Raw genomic sequence first — 15,108 nt, 5'->3', positions numbered from 1 at the left:
GTAGAGACTGTCCAGTTTGACCAATGTACATGGCAGAGGGGCATTGCTGGCACATGATGGCATATATCACATTGGTAGATGCGCAGGTGAATGAGCCTCTGATAGTGTGGCTGATGTGATTAGGCCCTATGATGGTGTCCCCTGAATAGATATGTGGACAGAGTTGGCAACGGGCTTTGTTGCAAGGATAGGTTCCTGGGTTAGTGGTTCTGTTGTGTGGTGTCTGGTTGCTGGTGAGTATTTGCTTCAGGTTGGGGGGCTGTCTGTAAGCAAGGACTGGCCTGTCTCCCAAGATCTGTGAAGGTGATGGGTCGTCCTTCAGGATAGGTTGTAGATCCTTGATGATGCATTGGAGAGGTTTTAGTTGGGGGCTGAAGGTGATGGCTAGTGGCGTTCTGTTATTTTCTTTGTTGGGCCTGTCCTGTAGTAGGTGACTTCTGGGTACTCTTCTGGCTTTGTCAATCTGTTTCTTCACTTCAGCAGGTGGGTATTGTAGTTGTAAGAATGCATGATAGAGATCTTGTAGGTGTTTGTCTCTGTCTGAGGGGTTGGAGCAAATGCGGTTATATCGTAGAGCTTGGCTGTAGACAATGGATCGTGTGGTGTGATCTGGATGAAAGCTAGAGGCATGTAGGTAAGAATAGTCAGTAGGTTTCCGATATAGGGTGGTGTTTATGTGACCATCGCTTATTAGCACCGTAGTGTCCAGGAAGTGGATCTCTTGTGTGAACTGGTCCAGGCTGACGTTGATGGTGGGATGGAAATTGTTGAAATCATGGTGGAATTCCTCAAGAGCTTCTTTTCCACGGGTCCAGATGATGAAGATGTCATCAATGTAGCGCAAGTAGAGTAGGGGCATTAGGGGACGAGAGCTGAGGAAGCATTATTCTAAGTCAGCCATAAAAACGTTGGCATACTGTGGGGCCATGCGGGTACCCATCGCAGTGCCGCTGATTTGAAGGTATACATTGTCCCCAAATGTGAAATAGTTATGGGTGAGGACAAAATCACAAAGTTCAGCCACCAGGTTAGCCATGACATTATCAAGGAAACTGCTCCTCATGGCTTGTAGTCCATCTTTGTGTGGAATGTTGGTGTAGAGGGCTTCTACATCCATAGTGGCTAGGATGGTGTTTTTAGGAAGATCACCAATGGACTGTAGTTTCCTCAGGAAGTCAGTGGTGTCTCGAAGATAGCTGGGAGTGCTGGTAATGAAGGGCCTGAGGAGGGAGTCTACATAGCCAGACAATCCTGCTGTCAGGGTGCCAATGCCTGAGATGATGGGGTGTCCAGGATTTCCAGGTTTATGGATCTTGGATAGCAGATAGAATACCCCAGGTCGGGGTTCCAGGGGTGTGTCTGTGCAGATTTGTTCTTGCGCTTTTTCATGGAGTTTCTTGAACAAATGCTATAGTTTCTTTTGGTAACCCTCAGTGGCATCAGAGGGTAATGGCTTGTAGAAAGTGGTGTTGGAGAGCTGCCTAGTAGCCTCTTGTTAATATTCCGACCTATTCATGATGACGACAGCACCTCCTTTGTCAGCCTTTTTGATTATGATGTCAGAGTTGTTTCTGAGGCTGTGGATGGCACTGTGTTCTGCACAGCTGAGGTTATGGGGCAAGTGATGCTGCTTTTCCACAATTTCAGCCCATGCATGTCGGCGGAAGCACTCTATGTAGAAGTCCAGTCTGTTATTTCGACCTTCAGGAGGAGTCCACCCAGAATCCTTCTTTTTGTAGTGTTGGTAGGAAGGTCCCTGTGGGTTAATACGTTGGTTAGAGGTGTGTTGGAAATATTCCTTGAGTCGGAGACTGCTGAATTGGAATTAATTTGCAAACTGGATACAATTAACTTAGGCTTAAATAGAGACTGGGAGTGGATGGGTCATTACATGAAGTAAAATTATTTCCCCATGTTATTTCTCCCCCCACCCCACCCCCCACTGTTCCTCAGACGTTCTTGTTAACTGCTGGAAATGGCCCATCTTGATTCTCACCACAAAAGGTTTTCCTCCTTCCCCCCTCCTTCCTGCTGGTAATAGCTCATCTTAAGTGATCACTCTCCTTACAGTGTGTATGATAAAACCCATTGTTTCATGTTCTCTGTGTGTGTATCTAAATCTCCCCACTGTATTTTCCACCGAATGCATCCGATGAAGTGAGCTGTAGCTCACAAAAGCTTATGCTCAAATAAATTTGCTAGTCTCTAAGGTGCCACAAGTACTCCTTCTCTTTTTTTGCGAATACAGACTAACACGGATGCTACTCTGAAACCTGTTAATAAAAAGGAAATTATCTTTTTTTTTATGTAAGCAAGAGGGTGCCTATAGAAACCATCATGCTTCCATGTGCCACATATACAAATGGAACACATGCAGCTGTGGGAAGCACATGCTGTAAAGTCCCAATCTAGCAAAATGCTTATGAATGTCTTGGGGTGCAAAGCTCTCTGTAAATGGGGGATGGAGGGATAAGAGGTGGACTAAGAACTACTGAGACTCATCAGGGAGGGCTAGCTGGATCCAGGATAAGAAGGGGCATCCCGGCAGTTCCTACTGCCATACCTAATTGGCTGGTGCTGGTACTCTGTGCTCCGGTCCCTCTCAGCAGTTGGCACCCAGTGCATCAACCCCTCGCTACCTTCCACCCACATGCTGGCACCCTATTCCCCACCTCACCCTGTCAGCTGGTGCACTTGCTTCTTCCAAGTGTCTCAGTTGGGACTCTGTTGTCTGGAAGAAGGGGAGGGGAGGGGAGAGCTGTTCCTACTTGCTCCCTGGTGGCAGGCCCAATCTCTTGCACATCAGCGGCTGCCCTAGCCCAGCCTCAAGATCCCACTCTCTCATCTGCTCTTCTCCCGTCCCCCATGTGTGGAAAAATAGTCAGGTCCCCCTTCGGCCTCTGCAAGATATTGTGGGGGCAGAAAACATTTGGAGAGTGGAAACATACATCAATCCACCAATATTTCCATTGTGGAGGTGCTAACCCCCTCATCCCACCAATTCCACTGTCCCAGAATGTTCAACTTAAGCATGTGAATTGTCTGAAAGACTGACATACTTCACTGGATCAGGACTTACAAGTAAAAACAAAGGCATAGAATGCAGTACTCCCAGGCAGATGAGTTGTCCCACAGATGAATCAAAGAAAAGTTCTCTGTTTTAAATTGTGTGTGTGTGTGTGCGTGCGTGCATGCACACATGCGGGGGAGACTTAGACACTCAAGGTACATTTTCTAAATAAGCTGGATGAATCACTCTTAAATTATGACAACTGTACACAAAAAGCAAAATTCAGTTTTCTCTGCCTCAAAGGAAAGTCACAATGCAGTGCATGCAGAATAGAAGCCCTTCAACTCTTCATTCATCAGTGTTGCATGGATTTAGAAAAGCCCTCTCAAACGTAAGGGGACTTTTGTCATAGAGGCTTAGTAAGGTACGACTGCAATGAAAAGACAAGTTGTGATTGGCAAACATGTCTGTTGACTGTGGGAAATTGTTTAACCCTGTAGATTACTTTAGTACAAGACATAGGGTTGGAAACACTAAATGCCAACAATAAAGAAAGTCCTGAATGTACTTTGCAAAATGTAGTTTGCAAAACTTCTGGAGGAGGAAATATCAGTAATGACTGGCAGGGCAACAAAGGAAAACAAGCTAACTGGAAAGATGCCATTGTTAAGATAATGGTTCTGTAGGATGTTGAAAACTGATCCCAAGGACAAATCTGACCTTTGAGATGTTGCTGTTAACTGATGTTTCATACCCTGTTGACAGGAAAGTGGTTGCCACAGAAATATAATGCAGTAGTCTGAATTTAATAAAAATGACACATTATTCAATACGCATTATTATAGTCACTATTTTTTTCTATCTATTCTGACTATTGAATTTACTACTTGTATTATGATAACTGGGCCTACCAATTTATCCTAATTGTGAGTTCAACTGTGAAAAGTGAGTGAAAGTTCATAAAATGTCACAATAACCTACAACAATAGATGTTGATGAAGAAAGGTGCAAAAGGGAGTCAAAGCCTATATCAGTACAAGCAAAAAGGTCTGCTGATATAACTTGAGGGCTATTTTAAGGTTATGCCTGGTAAAAAAGATAAGTAGGAGATCATAAATCAGTGAACCAAAATTGGTGTATTGCAAATTAGGACTAATTGATGGACAAAAAAAATGAAGGGACGGGCCATTATACACTTCACTCTTTTTGGGGGTCATTAAAAGAAGAGAGTTTGTGGGGAAATGCTGGCCGTTGCTATGAAGGCAGACTGAAAGAACAGGTAGGAACATCACGGCTGCCCTCCCAATCATCTCCTGGGATCCAGCATGACACTATTGTCCTTCATCATCATAATCCTGAGAGATGTCTTGACCAGACCAGGCCAGAGAGAGGGACACAGATAACATCACTGTCTCTACTGGCTCCGGCTGAATTCTGACCACCAGCTGGGATGGGACTCTTTGTCACTTCTCACACTCCCTCCACACTCCCGGGTGTCCTTTCTCTTCCCCACCTTATTTCTTCTCGTTTTCTTTTTTTGTTCCATCTAATAAGAGTCTGGCTTAGCCAGCCAAAATCTACCTTTTGCAACACTACCATAAGCTTGTGATGAGAAAGGATGCTAAAAGCAATACCCTAAACAGCCCGATGTTGGTACAAGTTTGCTAGGTCTCAGAGTGACTGAGAAAACCATACGTCATACTTGTATTTTTCCAGCATTGAGGATGCAAGTGAAAGTTAACACCAGAGGCAGAAGCTGCATTTTCTATCTGTGCTGTTCTCTTCTTTCCCCTTTTGTGTGTGTTGCTTGTTTTGCCTTTTAGGAAACAGGATTGGACCGTAACAACATCAATAACAATGGCTCCAGCCAATTTCAATTAACTGTTTTTCTTCCCCCCTTCAACCTCAATAGCATCTCAGGGTATGTACACACTGATATAAAAAAAAAAAAAACCATGGCACCAGATCAGCTGATTCAGGCTTGTGGTGCTTGGGCTGCGTGGCTGCCTGCACTCCAGCATGAGCCTGAAAGTCTATACTGCAATTGCATAGCCCAGGTAGCTCCAGTCAGCTGCTCTGGGCCAACCACAGCCATGTTGCAGGTCTTTTATAGCAGTATAGACATATCCGAAGAGACTGGCAAACAAGATTTTATTTGTTTGGGGTTGGGGTTTTTTTTGTTTTCCTTCTTCTAAAGACTCTTTCCAGCTAGAAGGAAAGGGAACAAGGAATGTTGCCAAAATCAAAGCCTTACTTAATACTTTAGCTTTGAAATGCTTTCACTGTTTTTCCTTCTTTTGTTGTATTTTTAATAAAAGGTTAACAAGGATTTTAATAAAAAGAAAAGGAGTACTTGTGGCACCTTAGAGACTAACAAATTTATTAGAGCATAAGCTTTCGTGAGCTACAGCTCACTTCAGTTGCATCCGATGAAGTGAGCTGTAGCTCACGAAAGCTTATGCTCTAATAAATTTGTTAGTCTCTAAGGTGCCACAAGTACTCCTTTTCTTTTTGTGAATACAGACTAACACGGCTGCTACTCTGAAAGGATTTTAATGATAGTTTTCAAGGTACTAAGCAGGCTGAAGTCTCCGTTTACCAAACCACAAACCTTAATTAAAACTATTTAATGTTGGACAGATGTGAAGTCATGGTAAAACTTTTGACTATTTGGACTCAGTTATTTTATCTAAATTAATACAACATTTCTCCACCTAGAAACAATACTTTCAAAGACACATTATAACTTGATTTTGCTGACAACTGCGCACTTCCCTGAATTGTGACTTATAAACATGTACAAATAACATGGTCAAAACATACCATAGCATTTACGTTTTCATTCTTACATTCAGAATATTTATTATGGAGGGGCAGTACATTCCCCACAATTAAGGACACAATTCAGTTTCCATGATAAACCTGCTTGTGATCCAATCAGCACTTCCAATGAGCCTAAATAGGCTTGTTGCTGCAGTGCCTATTAGGACCATAGAGGAAACGGGATAAGCTTAAGGACCCTGGTGGCAAATGGAAGCTCCCATTCAGCCTGATTTACACTTTCAGCTTTTAACTCTACTTTAATGTTTCTTGCCTATGGAATAAACAAAACTTCAGTCTTTCATCTTAATGTATCCACAATACTTTAACAAAGCTAATGAAATAAGTAGACTGGAAAGTGGAAAACAAATAGATCCATCTTCATCTTTTTTTAAATGCCAAATTAATTTCTAAAACCTGGGAAATGAGACATTTCAGAAAATTCAGTAGGTTTCTGCTTTATGATCCCAACAGTTTCCTCCTCACTAAACAATCTTACTTACTGTAAAAATATGTAACGATTAAAAAAGATTCTACAGAAAAAGTATGAACAAACAATTCACTGTGTCTCAGCTGTGGCAATGGATTCCTGTTTGTTTTGACACTGAAAGTTTTGAATACAACACTGTGAACAAATGGAGATTCATTACTCTAGTGATTGAGAAATGATCTGCCTAAAGGATCTAACTTGGCCTACACAATGACTTCTTTCTAAGTACCATTTCTGGAAGAAACAACAACAATAATGTTAAGATGACAGTTCATAGATTCATAGACTCATAGATACTAAGGTCAGAAGGGACCATTCTGATCATCTAGTCCGACCTCCTGCACAGCGCAGGCCACAGAATCTCACCCACCCACTCCTATGAAAAACCTCACCCATGTCTGAGCTATTGAAGTCCTTAAATCATGGTTCAAAACTTCAAGGAGCAGAGAAGCCTCCCTCAAGTCAACCATGCCCCATGCTACAGAGGAAGGCGAAAAACCTCCAGGGCCTCTCCAATCTGCCCTGGAGGAAAATTCCTTCCCGACCCCAAATATGGCAATCAGCTAAACCCTGAGCATATGGGCAAGATTCACCAGCCAGATACCCAGGAAAGAATTTTCTATAGTAACTCAGATCCCATCCATCTAATATCCCATCTCAGGGGATTTGGCCTATTTACCCTGAATATTTAAAGATCAATTACTTACCAAAATCCCATTATCCCATCATACCATCTCCTCCATAAACTTATCGAGTAGAATCTTAAAGCCAGATAGATCTTTTGCCCCCACTGCTTCCCTTGGAAGGCTATTCCAAAACTTCACTCCTCTGATGGTTAAAAACCTTCGTCTGATTTCAAGTCTAAACTTCCTGGTGGCCAGTTTATACCCATTTGTTCTTGTGTCCACATTGGTGCTGAGCTGAAATAATTCCTCTCCCTCTCCTGTATTTATCCCTCTGATATATTTATAGAGAGTTCTTTGAGTAGTTCAGGGTTTACAGCACATTTGCCTTCCAATGTCTCAGCTTTAAAAAGAAAATGTCACAGGTGCCCAGGACAAAAGAACGAAGGACTATTGTTCTAAAAGCCAAAAATGTTGCAGGTCTTCCACTCCCCAGTCTCCTGAATAGCGTGGCTGAAATGCAATAAAAATTTGTACCTACTCATCACACTTTGCAAACAGTCAGTAATAAGGAAATATTGCAGTGACTACAGTTTGATCTCCTTTCAAGAGTCTCTGCAAGCAGCCAAAATCTACATGGATATTTTATTATGCAAATAAAGAATAAATTAGTATTATTTATCAGCAAGTGATATAGAATAGGCGAATTAATATGCACAATCTGATTGAGCAAATAGAACATTGTAATTTATTTTTAACCACATAAATTAGAATATGCAAAAAAGGAACAGAACAGAGTGTTTTACATAGACATCCAGGTAAATGTGAACTGTCAGTATCTACATCTCACTAGTTATGCTGAAAGAACGGAAATCTTGTACCAACTGTTGAATTCAAATGTGGATTCTTGAGAAGGAGACAGTATTTGGAAGCAATTCCTAGGTCTGAAACAACACCAACTGAGGTTAACAAAAATATATCCATTTACTTAGATGGGACTCAGGCTCCGAAGAACAATGCATTTATATTGTTGTCCCATTGTCAACCCAAGAGGCTATTCAAATTGGGAGACCCTGGGGGTGTTCCAGTTGAAAATAATATCTGGTGATAGGTATTTCTTTGATGCCATTATGTTTATTTATAAAGAATGTACAAAGTCTTTTGTCTCTGAACACAGAAGGATCCAAGAACAAATGGAGCAGTTTCTCGGCTTACACAGGCTCAAACCTCTTTAGCCAACGGACCCCAAACCATGCTCTTACGCCTTTTCCAGGCTCACACACTGTATTTACAGGCTATAGCTAGGCTTTCTTGCCCCTCTAGCTTCTTGTCTGTTCTCACAGCCTGCACATCCATAGACCTGGTCACAATAACAAGTGGAAAACTGGAGTTAGTTTCTGAGAAGACCCTATTTGGCTTTGGTTTAGGTGTGGCCCCTTAACTGTCTCTTACAATCATCTCAATGGGGTACTTGTTCACACATCAGCTTGAATGAGGTTCTAACTCAAACCATAAAAAATGTTTCATCTAGCTCTTAACACCCTATGCCCACCTCATTGATTTGATAAGGCTCAAAGTGGTAACACCGAATAACCCATCCCAAACAGGAAAAAAAAATTACAAAGGATACAAGTTTCACATATGTACAGTATATTTCTGTCAGGAGAGTTCACATCACCAACATGAAATAATTTTATTCCTAACCAAATCTCTCTGGGTCTTTTCTCTCCTTGTATTTTTTTTTCTGTGTGTCCTGAAATGTGTCTAGTATTTCAGAGGAACTTGCTGGCTGTGACAGTTCCAGCCCATTCTGTTCAACTAGGGGACTCATTACTTTCACAACTTTCCCAGCCTTAGATTCAGAGAGCAGCCATGCTGAAATCCTGTCCCCCTGATACCACCTTAGATGGTCCTCACAGAAAACGTCAACCCAATTTACACTGCTTCACTGATTTGGGTCAATACTGTACAGGTTCCCTCCCAAGGTTTACCGAGTTTAAGGCTCCTACCCTCCACTTTTCTAGGATTATGGAACCCAGACCAGGTCCCCTCTTTTAAGAATCTCCCCCATATGACCTTATATCATACTGCCTTTTCATTTGGTCAGAGGCTAACCTCAGATTTTTCACTAGCAATTTTGGTTGTAGGATTTCTAGATAGTCCAAATAGTTTGAATCCCTTTGTTCCTCTTCAGGAACTCCGTGCAAGTGGTTTCCTGGGGTCCTTAGTTCACACCCAAACACAAGGAGTGCTGGGGTACACTTAATACTCTCATTGAGTGCTATTCTATAAACCTGAAAGGGATATACTGGTCCAAGTGCCTTTAATGTTGTTCTACAAAGGCAGCCAACTAAACCTTTGGCGTCCTATTGAAATTTTCTAATCCCATCAGACTGTGGATGTCCTGGGGTGCTGCACGTTTGTGTGCCCCGAGAATCTCACAAATCTGTTGAAACACTTTGGATTCAAAGTTTCTGCCTTGATCTTTGTGTAACTCATCCAGAACCACAAATCTGATGAAGAATTCAATTCACTATGATTTCAGGCACTGTCACAGCCTTTTGATTCCTTATTGGGTAAGCTTCAGGCCATTTGGTGAAGGAGTCACTACCAGCAAGTGTTGATTGCCATCCTCTGTCTCAGGCAAGGGCCCAAGAAGACAAATGACAATACACTTCATTAGTGCTCCCAGAAAATATTGCTTTAAAGATTCTCTCCAACTTTTGGTGGGGGAGGAGAAGCTTCTTTGAAACACACACATCATATTTCCTGCACCAATCTTCTACATCCTGCCTGCATTTTAACCAGTAAAAATTCTGCCCTCACTTGACTAAAGTTTTTGCAACCCCAAGATGGCCAGCAGTTTTAAGATCATGCCATAACCTCGGGTCTCCTTTTTCAATGTAGCCAGTATCTATATCCATCAATTGCTGGTTTCTCCCCCCGTAAAATTTCATCTTTAAATTAAAATCTAAGAGGCCACAAGTACTCCTTTTCTTTTTAAATTCCAAGTTTCTCCATTGTAACTAGAAAGCTTTTACTATAGTGTGATGAGGGGACACTACATTCCAGGTTGTCTGCATTTGCCAGTTGCTTTTCCAATTACACATTAACCTAATCTCAGGATCCTCTCTCTGGGAAGTTTTTAGTTGGCCTGGGATCCCTTCCTGCAACCCAATCCCCATTGTTCCAGTGTATGAACCAAGAACATGAGCATTTCTGTGAATTAGAGAAAGAGAGGCACACCCATCCCTATGAACAACTAATTGCTTGATCTCCCACTTCAGGCTGTGTTTTCAATTAATCTCCCAAGAAGGCCATCTGGACTGGCAAAAACATTACCATACTTATGGCCAGGCCTGGTCTGTACTTGTGAAATCATAGCACTGCAGTTTCTCCAACCATCTGGAAAGCTGAGCCTCAGAATTTCTGAATTTTAAAAAAGTCACTGCAGGGAAGCATGGTCTGTCCTGACCACTTTCTTCCTTCCCTATAAATAGTGATGACAATATTCTGTAAATGTAATCACTGCTAGCTGTTCCTTTGGATGGTACAATCATTTGTCTCAGGAGAAGTAAGACTTTTGTTATAATAAGCTACTACACTCTCAAGTCCCTTGTGTTCTTGTTCAATACTTCCTCCAAACCATAAGTACTGGCATCTTTATCCAATATCAAAGGGGTTTAGAGATGTGGCTAGGCTGAGACAGAGTAATCACCAGAGACTTTTTCAGCTCTGAAAATGCTGTGGTATACTCTGACCACTACTGCAATTGTTTTCCTTTCTCACCCAATCATCACAGTGGTTTTGCAATATTGGCAAATCCACAAATGAACCCATTCTAATAGCAGTAGAGCCCTATAAAACTCTGTATATCTGTGAATGCTGGGGAGTTGGTCAGCTCTGTACAACGAGTTTTCTTTTTGTCACTGGAAATCCCCTACTTGCTAATTGTGTACCCAAGGTAGATTACCTCTTTTTGGACCAACTCACATGTCTTTCGGTTCAGTTTCAAATTGGACCACCTTCAGTTTATCACAGACCATTTGTAAATGTTTTAGTTACTGTTCAAATGTTTTAGCCTGCACCAGGATAACATCTAGGCATAAAAGTCAGGCTGAGGGGACATACCAGGTAATATCCTCTCTATTAGCCTCTCAAATCTTCTGTTGACCTACTTACCATCCCTTGGCGAGGAGGTTACCTATACCAATGGGAGAAATCTGCCTGTTGGCATAGGTAAAGTCTACAGTGAAGCACAGCAGAAGTGTCACTGTAGCATTTCAAGTGTAGACAAGCCCCCTCTACCTGTTCTTTTCTGGTCTAATTTTCAGTGTCTTATCTCACTGCTCCCATACATCACCCACCTGGTCACAATAACTAGTTGAACCTGACGTCCACTTGGTTCAAGTTTCTGAGCAGATTCTATTAGCTATTGTTTTAGGTGTGGCCCCTTAAGATGGTTTAAAGAGACAGTTAAATAGAGGTCTTGTTCACATACCAGTTTGAATGAGGTTTTAGTTCAACTCGTAACAAGATTTCATCCAGCTCATAACAATATTCAGACCATGAAACCAAAAAGAGACAAAATTCAAAAGAAGCAGCTTCAAAGAGATTTGAGGAGTGGGTTATTTCCATTTTTAGGAGAAAACCAAGTGGTTCACACACCATATATACTTTTATAATTAATAATACACACACATACACACACAAACACACACAGAGTATACCACATTTAGTATATGTACAATTCCTGCAAAATATGGTGATGCTCAAGTATGGACACTAAATGGCAAAATCAGCTCTACTTAGATCCTTTCACTACTTCTGTTGGGTACACATGCAGCCACAGCTGCCAACAGTCACAAACTGGCCAGAACCAATCCCAGGTTTTTAAAACTCACTTGAGTGATTACAGTCTGAAGTTTTTCTTCAATGCTGGTCTCAAGCCACCAGAAACATATATGCAGAGTTCTCTTCAGAGCTGAGTCATTGCTGAGCCCATAACCCCTCCCACCCACAAAAAAAACAAAAACAAAAACACACCCTGTAGCATGGCTTCAGGCCATCATGTTAGAGATGCTCAGTTGGGAGTTCATAAAGACCTATGCCCACAGATCAACCTACCAAGCAAAAGCTGCTGACCTAATGAGCTCCTAGAGATGTTGACAAGAGAGCAGCATGTTCCACAGATTGTGTCCCTACAGAAATGTGTACCTTGAAGTCAGCTCATTGAGCTAAAGGTACTCAGCCAGTGCCCTGTCAGGGGCCATGGTTCTTAAAGCCCTGTGGTTCAGAGGTGCAGGAAAAAATTTTATAGTGGGGTGCTGAGAGCCCTTGAACCACAAAGTCTAAACCCTTATATAATGAAAATCACTGCAAGCCAAAGGGTGTGGAAGCACCCCATCACCCCTAGTTCCAGAACCTATGCTGTGGACTGGGGTTCTTGGAGCCAGTACATTCCAACCCACCACGCAATGATGTGTTAATCTCCAGAACTCAAAGCTCAACTGCGACAGAGGATCTGGAATCTGACTGGTGGAACTCTGGGTCATAGAATCATAGAATATTAGGGTCCTGGGAGAGACCTCAGGAGGTCATTTAGTCCAACCCCCTGCTCAAAGCAGGACTAACACCAACTAAATCACCCCAGCCAGAGCTTTGTTAAGCCGGCCTTAAAAACCTCTAAGGATGGAGATTCCACCACTTCCCTAGGTAACCCATTCCAGTGCTTCACCACCCTCCTAGTGAAATAGTGTTTCCTAATATCCAACCTAGACCTCCCCCACTGCAACTTGAGACCATTGCTCCTTCGTCTGTCATCTGCCACCACCGAGAACAGCCGAGCTCCATCCTCTTTGGAACCCCTCTTTAGGTAGTTGAAGGCTGCTATCAAATCCCCCCTCACTCTTCTCTTTGGCAGTCTAAACAAGCCCAGTTCCCTTAGCCTCTCCTTGTAAGTCATGTGCCCCCGCCCCTAACCATTTTTGTTGCCCTCCGCTGGACTCTCTCCAATTTGTCCACATCCTTTCTGTAGTGGGGGGCCCGAAACTGGACACAATACTCCAGATGTGGCCTCAGTAGTGCCAAATAAAGGGGAATAATCACTTCCCTCAATCTGCTGGCAATGCTCCTACTAATGCAGCCCAATATGCCATTAGCCTTCTTGGCAACAAGGGCACACTGCTGACTCATACCCAGCTTCTCATCCACTGTAATACCCAGGTCCTTTTCTGCAGAACTGCTGTTTAACCAGTCGGTCCCCAGCCTGTAGTGGTGCATGGGATTTTTTCGTCCCAAGTGCAGGACTCTGCACTTATCCTTGTTGAACCTCAACAGATTTGAGCCCAATGATCCAATTTGTCTAGGTCACTCTGGACCCTATCCCTGCCCTCCAGTGTATCTACCTCTCCACCCATCTTAGTGTCATCTGCAAACTTGCTGAGCGTGCACTCCATCCCATAATCCAGATAATTAATAAAGATGTTGAACAAAATCACCCCAGGACCGAGCCCTGGGGTACTCCATTTGATACTGGCTGCCAACTAGACATGGAGCCATTGATCACTACCCATTGAGCCTGACAATCTAGCCAGCTTTCTATCCACTTTATAGTCAATTCATCCAATCCACTCATTTTTAACTTGCTGGCAAGAATACTCTGGGAGACTGCATCAAAAGCTTTGCTAAAATCATGTCCACCGCTTTCCCCATATCCACAGAGCCAGTTATCTCATCATAGAAAGCAATGGTCAGGCATGTGTTGCCCTTGGTGAATCCATGTTGACTGTTTCTGATCACTTTCCTCTCCTCCAAGTGCTTCAACATGGTTTCCTTGAGGACCTACTCTATGATTTTTCCAGGGACTGAGGTGAGGCTGAATGGTTTGTAGTTATCTGGGTTCTCCTTCTTCCCTTTTTTAAAGATGGGCACTATATTTGCCTTTTCCCAATTGTCCGGGACCTCCCCCAATTTCCACAAGTTTTCAAAGATAATGGCCAATGGCTCTGCAATCACATGAGCCTATTCCCTCAGCACCCTCGGATGCATTGGATCTGGACCCATGGACTTGTCCATGTCCAGCTTTTCTAAATAGTCCTTAATGTGTCCTTTCACCACTGAGGGCTGCTCACCTCCTCCCCATACTGTGTTGCCAAGGACAGCAGTGTGGGAGCTGACCTTCTCTGTGAAGACCGAGGCAAAAAAAGCATTGAGTACTTCAGCTTTTTCCACATCATCTGTCACTAGGTTGCCTCCCCCATTCATTAAGGGTCCCACACTTAAGGGACCCCATTCATTAAAGGTCCTGATTGGTTCCCTGCTTCTATTTAAACCAAGCAGAGGAACTGGGTTCTGCCTGTGCTATCTGTTCCTATTGCCTGACTCTGATCTGGTAACCTGACTCTGTCTGTTTCCTGATGCTTTGGCTGCCCTTTGGAACTGTCTCAGACTATGATCTCCTGGTATGCTGACCTGGCCTGCCTCCTGACTTCCAACTGCTGTTCTGATCACTAGGCCTGATTGCCCATGTCTTTGTCATGATGTGGCTTCAAAGACCTGGACCTTAACATTAAAGTGAGGTATTGAACCAGTGAGCTCACAGAGGTGTATGCTAGAGTTAATGAGCCAGTGAGCTCAGAAAGGGTTCTTTTATCATAACCCCAGCAAGCTGGAGGTGCTGAGCCAGTGAATTCGCAAAGGCCTGTAATTTAATACCACCCAAAAAAAATAGAGACATGGAGCCAGAAGCATCCCAAGGGCTGCATTAGGAGATGCCATTAAATACATCAAAAGTAATTTGGTTCATCCATCACATCTAGTATCAAACTTATTTGGAATTTTCTATATTAGTCTAAAACACATGAAACTTAATTTGTTTTTATCCTTACTGACTGTGCCTATTATTTGCTAGCAAATATGGTTATCCCATATTTTATGGTTATTGTAAAGTATTCTGTGATTGACAAACTGTTGTACTGCCAGTTCTCCAACACTATGATTGTCAGTATTTACTCAGTTTCACCTATTTTAGTAAGTGTATATCAGCTCTAATATCCAAAATACTTGTGAGTTTCTGAATCTACAAACAAGCAAATCTATGTTTCCATAAAGTTTTGATGTGCTAAACTGTGATATAGTTCCAATCTGCCATAGCTTTTCTAACA

Source organism: Dermochelys coriacea, chromosome 8 (genome assembly GCF_009764565.3).
Source record: "Dermochelys coriacea isolate rDerCor1 chromosome 8, rDerCor1.pri.v4, whole genome shotgun sequence".
Classification (NCBI taxonomy): domain Eukaryota; kingdom Metazoa; phylum Chordata; order Testudines; family Dermochelyidae; genus Dermochelys; species Dermochelys coriacea.
Note: the sequence above shows the minus strand (reverse complement) of the source record.